Genomic DNA, 12,725 nt, shown 5'->3' with positions numbered 1-12,725 from the left:
CTTCTTCTTCTTCTTCTTCTTCTTCTTCTTCTTCTCCTCCTCCTCCTCCTCCTCCTCCTCCTCCTCCTCCTCCTCCTTCTCCTTCTTCTTCTTCTTCTTCCTCGGATTTCTAGAAAGAAGCAGATCACAGTATAAGGGGTGTGGATCCCTGACATATTCAAGGGACACATGAACATGAGGGGATTTCTCTTATGTTAATTGAAGGGAGAGGATCTACTCTAAGTGTAGGAGGCATCAGCCTATAAACTGGGGCCCTGGAGTGAACAAAAAGGAGAAACATATGTGTGTGTGTGAGATTGTATATATATATAATTATATATATATATATATATATATATATATAATTTTATTAATTTATTCAGATTACAACTCAATTGTTATCCCATCACTTGTATCCTCCCATTCCTCTCTCCCTCCCACTTTCACCCTATTCCCCTTCTCTAAGTCTATGACTGAGGAGAACCTCCTCCCCCACTATATGGTCATAGGCTCTCAAGTCTCATCTTTGAGTGCCATCAGGCATCCCCACCAAGCAGAGGTGGTAGTCAAATATGGAGCACCAGAGTTCTTACAAAAGTCAATCACCGCTCTCCACGTAACTGTGTACAATGTGCTGTCCATTGGGTAGATCAGAGTAGGGGTTTGATGTTTACTATTATATTGTCCTTGTTTAGTGCAGTAGTTTGAGCACACACCCTTGGGCCCCAATCCACCCATCATGATGCTTTTCTTGTAGGTTTCTAGAACACCTCTGGGTCCTTCTATTTCCTCATCGCCTATATTTCTCTTACCTAGAGTTTCAGTAAGATGTCTTCACATTTATCTCAATCTCCTGGTAAGTGAAGACTTTTGTGGGATGTACCTTTTGCGCTAGTGCCTAATTATAAGTGAGTATATACTGTGTGCGTCTTTCTGCTTCTGGGTTAACTCACTCATTATGATCATTTCTAGTCCCATCCATTTGTCCACAAATTTTGGAATTTCCTTATTTTTAATAGCTGAGTAGTATTCCATAGTGTAAATGTACCACAGTCTCATAATCCATTCTTCAACTGAGGGATATTTAGGCTGTTTCCAGGTTCTGGCAATTATGAATAAGGCTTCTATGAACATGGTTGAACATATGTCCTTGAGGTGTGGTGAAGGATTTTCTGGGTATATATATTCCAAGGAGTGAAATAGCTGGATCTTGAAGAAGCCCTATTCCCAGTTTTCTGAGAAAGCACCAAATAGATTTTCAAAGTGGTTGTACAAGTTTGCATTCCTACCAGCAATGAAGGAGTGTTCCTCTTTCTCCACATCTTTGCAAGAATGTGGTGTCATTTGAATTTTTGATCTTAGCCATTCTGATGGGTGTAAAATGAAATTTTAGAGTCATTTAGATTTGCATTTCTCTGATGACTAAAGACGCTGAGCATTTCTTTAAGTGTTTCTCAGCCATTTGATATTCCTCTGTTGAGAATTCTCTGTTTAGTTCCAAGCCCCATTTCTCAATTGGGTTATTTGGTCTGGTGGTGTTTAATTTCTTGAGTTCTTTATATATTTTGGATATTAGACCTTTGTCAGATGAAGGGTTGGTGAAGATCTTTTCCCAGTCTGCAGGCTATCACTTTGTTCTCTTGACAGTGTCTCCTGCCTTACAGAAGCTTCTCAGCTTCATGAGGTCCCATTTATTAATTGCTGACCTTAAGGCCTGGGCTGTTGGTGTTCTGTTCAGGAAGTTGTCTCCTGTTCCAATGTGTTCTAGGCTCTTCCTCACTTTTTCTTCTAACTGATTTAGTGTCTCTGGTTTTATGTTGAAGTCTTTAATCCAATTAGACTTGAGTTTTGTGCATGGTGACCAATATGGATCCAATTGCATTTTTCTACATGTAGACATCCAGTTATACCAGCATCATTTGCTGAATATGCTATCCTTTCTCCATTGACTAGATTTGGCCTTCTTTGTCAAAAATCAAGTGACCATATATGTGTGGATTCATTTCTGGGTCTTCGATTCAATTCCATTGATCAGCCTGCCTATTGCTATGCCAGTACCATGCTGTTTTAATTACTGTTTCTCTGTAGTATAGCTTGAGATTGGGTATGGAAATTTCTCTGGAGGATCTTTTATTGTATAGAATTGTTTTTGCTATTCTGGGTTTTTTGTCTTTCCATATGAAGTTGGGACTTGATCTTTCAATGTTGTTAAAATATTCTGTAGGTATTTTTATAGGGATTGCATTGAATCTGTAAATTGCTTTTGGTAAAATGGACATTTTTACTATGTTCATTTTTCTGATGCATGAACAAGGGAGATCCCTCCATCTTCTGAAGTCATGTTCAATCTCTTTCTTCAGAGATTTAAAGTTATTTTCAAACCAGTCCTTTATTTACTTGGTTAGAGTTAGTCCCAGATAGTTTCTATTGCTGTGACTATCATGAAATGTGTAGTTTTCCTAATTTCTTCCTCTGCATGTTTGTCATTTGTACATAGGAAGGCTACTGATTTTCCAAAAGAACCAGCTCCTGGTTTTGTTGATTCTTTGAATTGTTCTGTTTGTTTCTAATTTATTGATTTCAGCCCCAAGTTTGATTATCTCCAGATGTCTACTCCTCTTGGGTGTTTCTCCCTCTTTTTGTCCCAGGGATTCCAGATATGTCATATAGTTGCTTATGTGGGATATTTCCAATTTTTTAAAATAAAGGCATTTAGCATTATAAATTTTTGTCTTAGCACTGCTTTCAATGTGTCCCACAAATTTGGATATGTTGTTCCTTCATTTTCATTGAATTTCAGGAAGTTCTTAATTTCTTTTTCTATTTCTTGACCCAGATGTCATTAAATAGAGAGTTGTTTAGTTTCCATGTATGTGTAGGCTTTTTGTCATTTCTCTTGTTGTTGAAGTCCAGACTTTGACCATGGTGATCTGATAGGATATAAGATATTATTTCAATTATCTTATATCTGTTGAGGCTTGCTTTGTGACCTACTATGTGATCAATTTTGAAGAAGGTTCCTTGGGGTGCTGAGAAGAAGGTATAATCCTTGGTGTTTGCATGAAAAGTTCTACAAATATTTGTTAGACCCATTTGATTCATAGTGTTGGTAAATGATGTTATTTCTCAGCTTAGTTTCTGTTTCAATGACCTATCCTTCAGTGAAAGAGGGGTGTTGAAGTCTCCCACTATTAATGTGTGGAGATCGATGTGTAGATTAAGCTTTTTAATAGTTCTTCCACAAATGTGGATGCCCTTGTATTTGGAGAATAGATGTTCAGAATTGTGATGTCCTCTTGGTTGATTTTACCTTTGATGAGTATGATGTGTCCTTCCTCATCCCTTTTGGTTAATTTTGGTTTAAAGTCTACTTTATTAGATATTAAAATGGCTATGCCAGCCTGCTTCTTGTGACCATTTGCTTGGTATATATTTTTCAGCCTTTTACTTTGAGATAATGTCTGTCCTTGTGAGTGAAATGTGTTTCTTGAATGCAGAAGAATAATAGATCTTGTTTATGTATCCATTCAGTTAGTCTGTGTCCTTTTATTGGAGAGTTGAGACCATTGATGTTGAGAGATATTAATGACAAGTGACTGCTAAGTCTCTTAATTTTTGATGTTGGTTACAGTAGAGAGTTTGTGTGTTTATATTTTTGTAATGTTGTAGTTATTTATTTCCTGTGTAGTTTTGGTTTTGGCTTGTCCTTTTGGAGTAAAGTTTTCCATCTAGTAACTTCTGTAAAGCCAAATTTGTGGATAGGTACTGTTTGAATTTGTTTTTGTCATGGAATATTTTGTTTTCTCCATCAATGGATCTTGATAGTTTCAGTGGGTATAGTATTCTGGCTTAGCATCTGTGGTCTCTTAAGGTTTGCAGCAACTCTGTCCAGACCCTTCTGGCTTTAATGGTCTCTGCTGAGAAGTCGGGTGTAATTCTGATAGGTTTACCATTGTATGTTACTTTGTTTTTTCTCTTGCTGCTTTTAATATTTTTCTTTTTTTTTCTGTATATTTTGTGTTTTTATTACTATGTGTAGAGAAGATTTTATTTTTTGGTCTATTCTATTTGGTTTCCTGTCAGCCTCTTGTATGTTTATATGCATCTCCTTCTTTAAATTGGGGAAATTTTCTTCTTTGATTTATTTGAAGATATTTTCTGGGCCTTGGAGTTGGGTCTCTTCTCTTTCCTCAATGTGTATTATTCTCAGGTTTCATCTTTCATGGTGTCCTTGATTTCTTGGATATTTTGTGTCATAAATTTTTCAGCTTTGGCATTTTCTTTGATGGTTGCTTCGAGTTCTACAGTTGTATCTTTTTGTCTTGAGATTCGTTTCTCCATTTCATGGATTCTATTAGAGAAGCTTACTTCTGTGTTGCTTACTTTCTTCTCTAAGTTCCCATTTTTCTTCTGTCTGTGCTTTTATCACTCTTTCCATTTTAATCTTCAGATTTTGAACTGTTTTATTTATTTCCTTCATCAGGTTGTTGGTATTTTCCTGAAAATTTTCCAGTGCATCTCTATAGGCCTCTTTTATGTCTTCCACCTTTTTGGCTGCATCTTCCATTATCATCTTCATTATTAAGGATTTGAGGTAATTTTCTTGTATTTAAATTGTGTTTGAGTTCTCAGGGTTACTATCATTGGAATAACTGAGATCTGAGTATGCCAAGTTGTTTTGGTTTTTGTTGTTTGCATTCTTACGCGGTCCTTTAGTCATCCTGCTATCTCTCATAATGGGTGGTAGCTTCTGGTGTTATTTGCTGGTTGGTGAGAGTGGGTAGATGGTGAATGATTATAGGTCACATGCCCTTGCCTGTGGGGATCAGGGAGTTCTTCTTTGTAACAGACAGGTTACCTGGTTTCTGCTCCAGGAGACATTGTTCTACACTTTATGCTGCTAACTGGGTCAGCAGAGGTAGGTTTCTGCCTGATTCCATTCACACTACTGAGGGGATTCAGACTAGCTGTGTTGGGAGCTGCTGTTTAATTTTCTGTCCAGATTCCTTGGGGCAGTCCAGCCTCTCCCAAGCATGTAGGAGATGCCACTAGGCTCTAGGGACTGTGGCTTTATCTGCCCAATTGTCCAGGCCCAGACCTACCTGGTCCAAAGAACAGTTCTTTCCAAGATCAGTCTATAGAGCAGAGCAGTCTAAATTGTGCACCCTTGGCGGCTCAGTCCCATCAAGCTGCAGCCGCAACTCAGACTCCCCTCTAGACACCCAGGGCAGTTCAGCTTCTCCCAGAAGCATGGGGAGTCCCTGCCAGCCTGTGGGGGACTGTGGCTTTACCTGTCCAATTGTCCAGGCCTGGTCCGCTGTGGTCCACAGATAGGTTCCTGTTCAGAGCAGTCTAGAGAGAGGACCAGTCTAGATTGTTCACCCTTGGTGGCTCAGTCCCAAGGAGCTGCAGCCACAACTCAGACTCTTCTCCAGACATCCAGGGCAGTCCAGCTTCTCCCACAAACACAGGGAAGATCATATATTTGAATGCTTATTCAGGGAGTGGAACTGTTTGAAGAGATTACAAGGATCAGGAAGTGCGGCCTTGTTGGAATAGGTTTGGTCTTGTTTCTAATGCCGATGCTAGACTCAGTTCTCTCCTCTTTGGCTTACAAATCAGAATACAGTTCTCAGCTACTGCACCAGTGCCCTTCTTGCCACCATATTCCCTACCATGATGACAACAGATTAAATCTCTGGAACTGCAAGGAAGCCACAGTTAAATGCTTTCTTTTATAAGAGTTTTCTTAGTCACAGTGTCTCTTACAGCAACAGAACAGTGACTAAGACAAGCAGTAAGTATTCTCAAATGCTGAGCCATCTCTTCAGCCTCAAATTATTTTATTTTGAATGTTGTTTTTAAATTTATGAACATAAAATATGATAGAGACCGATTTAGGTATAAAACTTTAGACTCACCAACGTAGGTAATATTTTCTTCAAGGTTGCCAATTACAAATTAGCTAAACAGTTTGAATGTAACTTTTACATATGGCTTTCCTGATTGTTTCATAATTGTTCCTAATGTATATAATTTATTTAAAGAAAGAATGTAAGTGAGAAAGGAGAGAAACTGTCCTGCATCCCTCATCGACTTTTTAATGAGGCTTGCTTACTGTCTCATCATGGTTTTGTTTCCTAAGTATACTATCTTCCATATCTACTGTACACTTGCTTTTGTGATGCTCTCAGGCCCAGATCCCTAACACTCTGGAAGCAGAGGCAAGAAGATCGTGCATAAGTTCAAGGTTAGAATGGCTTACATAGTGAATTCTAGAACATCCAGGAACACAAAGTAAGACTCTATCATTTGTTTGAATAAATGGTTTATTTTTACTTTTGAAATTTCAGCTCAAATAGCTTTTTATTTTTCTCTATGTACTTTTGAAACAATAAGTTATTCTTATTTTCTTGTATATTATTTTAGTTGTTTTGCTAGAATGCACACTCCTTTGAAGATGGAATTTGCCTGTCATTCCAAACTTCCTACAGTGGAGGGCAAAACATATATAGGATGCTCCAAAAGTATTTTGGGGACGTATACATATAAAGTATTTTTTAAACTCTGTATCCTTCATCAGAGCTATTTGCGACCTTTGCCTTGTGTGTATTTTGATTCTGTTGATTGAATTTCTAGCTTTTATGCCTCATTTGGGGCCCCTCATATTTAGGTTACTGCTTCAGAGGCTCAGTGCCCTCCCTTAGAGGATATCTTTAACAAGATCTTGGGAATGAAGGACAGAGTTGGGTTGGTGCCTCCCATCACTCTAAGGAATTAGGACTCATCTATTATCATTTATCTCTTGATTTCTATCTGTTAATAAATAGCATTTATGTTTTAACCTATTTGAAAATGGCTTATCAGTAAATCATTTCCCTGTATTAGTTTACTTTCTTATTGCTGTGATAATACTCCAACAAAAAGCAACCTACATGGAAAGAAAGGTTTGCTTTAGTTGAGAATCCCAGGTTGTTGTCCATCATAGCCAGGAATGAACTTAAAACAGAATGAATTCTTGAATGCTCAGTGCTCAGATGGCTTTCTCTGCTTATACTGCCCAGAGTTCAAACCCAGAGAATGGTATGACTCATAGTTGGCTGGTTCTTTGAACATTAATTAAGGCAACCAAGACAATCTCCCACAAGTCTGTTCTAGACAATCCCTTATTGAGACTCTTCCCAGGTGATGCTAGATTGTGCCAAGCTGATCATTAAAACTCGCTATCACAAACTAAATAGAAAATCATGTTGTCTCCTTAATAATGCAATTGAGAGTTTCCAATCTCCATTTCTCACTAAAATCCAGAAAACAGACAAATAAAGCAATAAAAGGAAATTAGATAAACCTCATAAATGATGTGGAGAAAAGTTATTAATGGTAATAGCTAAAATAATTGCCTCTGAAATCAGAAATGTGACTAGAATTTTCAGTATTTCCTGTTCTGCTCAGCACTGAAACAGGGTCCACCCACTGTGACAACAATAGCAATAGCAAAGAGTGAAGAATAAGAGAGAATAAATTAAGTGTATAAAATTTTTAGAGAAATTACCAATTTGCCTTTGAGATTTGTTTTTAACATTTTTTTGTAAGTACTAAATGAGAGTCCTACATCTTTAGTACTTCAAAATATTGTGTGAGTTTAAGGTGTGGAGCAGATTCACTGACCCTCGAATCTAGCATTTTGCTAATGACCTATCATGCATATCTTAGGTATTTGAGTATTGTCTTTGATGTTATGCCTCTTAAAAATACTGTGTGGTTCTTTAAGCTGCACTGCTATGTTCCTGTTAGAAAGTACTGTGTGGTTTTAAAATCTGACTTGCTATATTTGTATCACTTAGTTTTGAAAATTATCTTTTAAGTACTTCAGAAGGAAAAAAACTGTACATCACCTCTATGTATGAAATGTTATACCAGATATTTCTTTTGGGCTTTGTCTAGCTGAGGACTCATTTAATTGGGAAAGGATATTATATATAATATAGGGACTAGTACAAATAGACTGTAGGTCACAAAGAAAGGTAGCAGTAGAATGTATACTTTATATTTAATTCATGAAAATAAAAAACTGGAACTAACTCATGACTAGTTCTGACAATGCACAACAATGCACTCAAAAATTGAAAATAAATCCTTATATTTTTTCTATTTAGATCTCTTGCAGGAACCTCAGCTCCTTTAGAGATCTGCACTTTATGTTGTTCAATCGATTAGCCTTAGGGTCAAGTTTCACCTGCTTTTCTAACCACCATAAATACTGATTTGGGAAAGAATCTCTTATCTGGTTCACCACATGAGTGACAGACCTATAAAGAATTTTCTTTCTGTCTTTCACAAGTCTGTCATAAATTTCAAGTCAGGTAGCTTTTAAGACTCCATGGAACAATACCAACAAAGTCCAGCTTTGTGAACCAAAGAATTTTCTGTGGTCACTTACAAGATTATGGGTGTAAGGTTATTTACAGGGACATGAATGGTTCAAAGGCAGCTGCACCGCCAAAATATATACAGTATGAGTGAGGACTAATGGAACCAGGATTATTGGGACTCTCTGCATAAGTTGTAGGCAATTCAAAAATTCAAAGAGCCTCTTTCAGATATGTTGACTGGTCTGAGTCTCCTCAGCAGCCCTTACCTAGCACACAATCTTGTGTGTGTGTGTGTGTGTGTGTGTGTGTGTGTGTGTGTGTGTGTGTGTGTGTGCATTTAATCAGTTTTAGGGACTTTCTAAGTCTTTTGGGTTGTTTATGTTCAGGATCTTAACAAAGCTTCCTTAGAGCAGAGATGGAGGGAATGTTGAACCAGTACCTGAGACATACCCCATGGGAGAGAATCAACCCCTGACACTATTAATGACACTCTGCTATGCTTGTAGAAGGTATTCTAACATAGATATCCTCTAAGAAGCTCCACCCAGAAACTGTCAGAAACCGATGCTTGAGACCCACATCAAAGCATTAGACAGAGTACAAGGAGATTTGTGGAGGAGTCAATAGAAGGATAGAAGGACCCAGAAAGGATAGATGCACTCTAAAGGGACAGAAACTCCACAAGAAGACCAACAGAGCCAACTAATCTGGACCCAGGGGTGCTTACAGAGACTAGTGTACCAACCAAGAACCATGCATGAACTTGACCTAGGTCCCCAAATGTAGGCAATGGACAGCTTGTACTTTATGTAGGTCCTTTAGTAAGAGGAGCGGGGGGGGGGGGGCTTTGTCACAGACTTCTAAAAGTAGCTTTGCTTTGAGAAAAGTGTCAATTAATAAATGAGAGAATGAGAGGAGAGATGAGTCAGCGGATAATGTGTTTACTGAACAAACATGAGGACATGTGTTTGGAGTCCTGGAATCTATGCAAATAGCCAGGCATGGTCAGGCACATCTGTGACCTCAGCTTAAGAAGGCAGAGGTGGGCTGGTCCCAGAAACTCACTGGGCATCTAGTCTAACCAAAATACCAATCCCTGGTTCAGAGATTTTTCTACTACCTGATTCTTTTATCCCATTAGCCATTTATTTAAACATTATTATATTTTTAATATGGTGGGTAACAGATAATGTTTTTTGTTTTGGATTTCCCACTCTGGTCATTGCGAACTCCTTCTGGCTGTTTACTGAGGTCATTTATTCTGGGGAACTTCTTTGTTTTCTGCTACTGTAAGGTGTTTCATGATTTGATGTATTTCTTCCCTCAGTCATAACACCCAGAGGAGGCTGTCCCCCTCTAGTGAAGAACGATAGCAGAAACCAAGGCCTGGACACCTCCTATGTTCTTTCTCCTCATGTGTCCTGTGTCTACCATGTTTACTCATAGTCTACCTTTGTCCTTGCTTATCTGCATCTTCCATCCTCAGAGGTAAGATTAGCCACATCTGTAAGTGGAGCTGGATTGTAAGCCTATGCTTGACCACAGGAAGTGTTCTGCAACTGTGTACACATGTTTCCTACCCTCCCCTGTCTCTCAGCGTGTACCTACGCTTTTCCTTCTGCATTGAAGTCTCTACCACCTTTGCTTTTCATTCAGTCTTCCATCCACTTATTTATTACAATACCTCCCAAAGCATCATCTTTTCTTCCAGATCATCACTTTTTTTTTTGTACTAAATTAGAGATGGTCCAGTGTAGCGTAACCAATCGTACACAATTGTATTTTATTTGTCACAATATGGCATTTCTTCTTTCCGTACAAGTCAACAGATGCATTCAAGGCAAGTGCTGCATCATTCAGTTCAACAATATTAGTTTTTACTGAAGCTTCAGTGCATGGTAGAAACCCACAAACTGAGAGTTCAATCATTTTATTGGAAACTACCAAGAATACACTTAACACACACTCAATTTAACTTTCTCAGCACCACCTACATTTAATATAGATGTAATTTTCTATTTATCCTGTGCTCATAAGTTAATCTCTGTCTATTTTTAGCTCTGGTTCATCTTGGGGTATACATTGTATAGGGCTTTCAAGATGCCTACCAACCTTTACATTAGGGTAAAGCTGTATTTAATTGTCTCCCTTTGGGACTGTGCTTTCTAGTGATCATAGTTATTTCTGTAACACTGTTGTTCATTTTCTTCTCATGCAAAGAGATGGGAAATAGATGTTTCCTGTAGTTTCTAACGGAGCGAAGTCATTTTCTCCCAAACTCCAACCTGATCTAACCATGTCTTAACATGAGGCAAATTCAATCTGAAAAACGTTCGGTGAAATGAATGGAAATTATTTCTAAACATTTTCAGTTTTATTAAAAATAGAAGAAAAAGTCACTGTCTAAAGTGGGTTGAGGACACCTGAAAATTAAATGTGATGCTCTGTTCTGTCTTCTGCAGAGCTAGAAGCTGGAGAGGCAAACAAGAGAGTAAAGCAAAGCTGTTCAGGGATGCACATCATCTCTCTGTCTCTGAAGGGCACTCATGCATCCTATTAACATTATTGTTAAGTACAGGAAGAGACAGAGAAGGAGCTTAGGCCCTTTCTTATATTGTAATGAAGTGTAACACAAAAGAAAGTAATGGCATAAAGTTTCTTCCTTTTTCAGATGGTAGAAAATATTCTGAAAGCCAGGAGGCTTTCTAAGAGTTCAGATAGCTATTCATTTCTCTAAAGGTGCATATTCTGAAAAAAAAATAAGCCTTTCTTTTATATGATTTTGATGAAAGGATCATTTGGCTGAGATTGGCAGAGGATATCACTGAACTCCTGCAGTTAATTTTGATCTTTCCTGGGTGAGGTTGGTGTTGAGGCCTCAGCCTCTCCCAGGCACTCAGAGAGGGGATGGTAAAGGGATAGGTAAGGGTCAGCAATAGAAAGATGTCTGTAAGAGGCTTAGGAGCTGGCTCAGTCAGTAACACATTTGCTGTGCAAGTACAGGAACCATAATTTCATCTTTTGCACCCATGTAAAAAGGTAGAGAAGGCAGCACATGCCTGTATGCTAACACTGGGGAGACTGAGGCAGAAAGATCCGAGGAACTTGCCTAGTTAAGTCACCAGGTTCTAGACCTGTTGTGAGAACAATGAAGGAAGACTCCAGATATTGACCTTTGGTCTCCGTATGAATGTGCACATATAAACACATCCCCACACAAACATATGTACCCACAGAAATGTGTGTAAGCATACACACACACCCATGCACACACACAAAGTCTGGAAATCTTGCCTTTAGAAAATCACCAACCCCAGTCTCTAACTAACAGATTATTATCAAGCTGCAATCCCCTTATTGAAAGAACATAAATCTTCAAGGAGATAAAATTACCTATAATCAGTGTTATTGAATTACTTCCTTTGCCTAACAACAGAAAAATTAGTTGGTCATGTGAAAAAAAAATTCCAGTAACTGGTATTCCAGTATTGAAAAAAGGCAGTTGGTGATGTTGATTATTAAGAAAGATGTTATGTCCTGTGACATGAAGGTATTATTTTCAGATGCATACCCACGTCATCCAACTTCTGAATATTACCGATTTTATAATGTCTCTTACTTAAATTGCACTATCTATAACTGTGAGAACATGAAAATGTACCTGTTATCTAGAGCTACAAGTAGTAATTCCACTTAAAACACACTGTTCAATAGCAATTAATTGGTGATTCCACTTGAACCCCACTGCTGTGTCAGAATCAGGCCATCAGTATGAATTCTTTTCCACTATCTCTCTATAGCCCTCGTGGCCTCTCAAGAGAAAGGGCAACCTCCATTATTCTTTGTTAAGTGATTCTTTATTCTTTTTCTCTAAAGTTAGAGAGAGAGAGAGGGAGAGAGAGAGAAAGAGAGAGAGAGAGAGAGAGAGAGAGAGAGAGAGAGAGAGAGAGAGAGAGAGAGAGATTGAGATTTTCTTGTACCACATAGTTTACAGATAAAAAAGAAACCTGGGAAATAAATAGTTTGTCTGTAAAATGTTTGCTTTGCAAGCATAAGGACCTGAGTTCAATCTCCAGAACCTATGTAAAAAGCTAGGTAAGACGGTACACGCTTGTATTCTCAACAATGCTGGGGAAATGGGGATACACAAATCCATGGGGGCTCACTGGATAATCAGACTAAACTACTCAGTGAGTTCCATGCCAGTGAAAAACCCTGTCTCAAAATAAAAAGACAGGGTATGAAGAATGTCAATGAAGTTGTCCTTTAGCCCTAACATATTATATGTATACACGTGAATATGCACCCATGAAAATACCTACATACATATACTAGCACACCCACATATAATTTAAACACACACATACCACCACA

Source organism: Acomys minous (assembly GCF_964271855.1).
Source record: "Acomys minous genome assembly, chromosome: 1".
Classification (NCBI taxonomy): Eukaryota; Metazoa; Chordata; class Mammalia; order Rodentia; family Muridae; genus Acomys; species Acomys minous.
Note: the sequence above shows the minus strand (reverse complement) of the source record.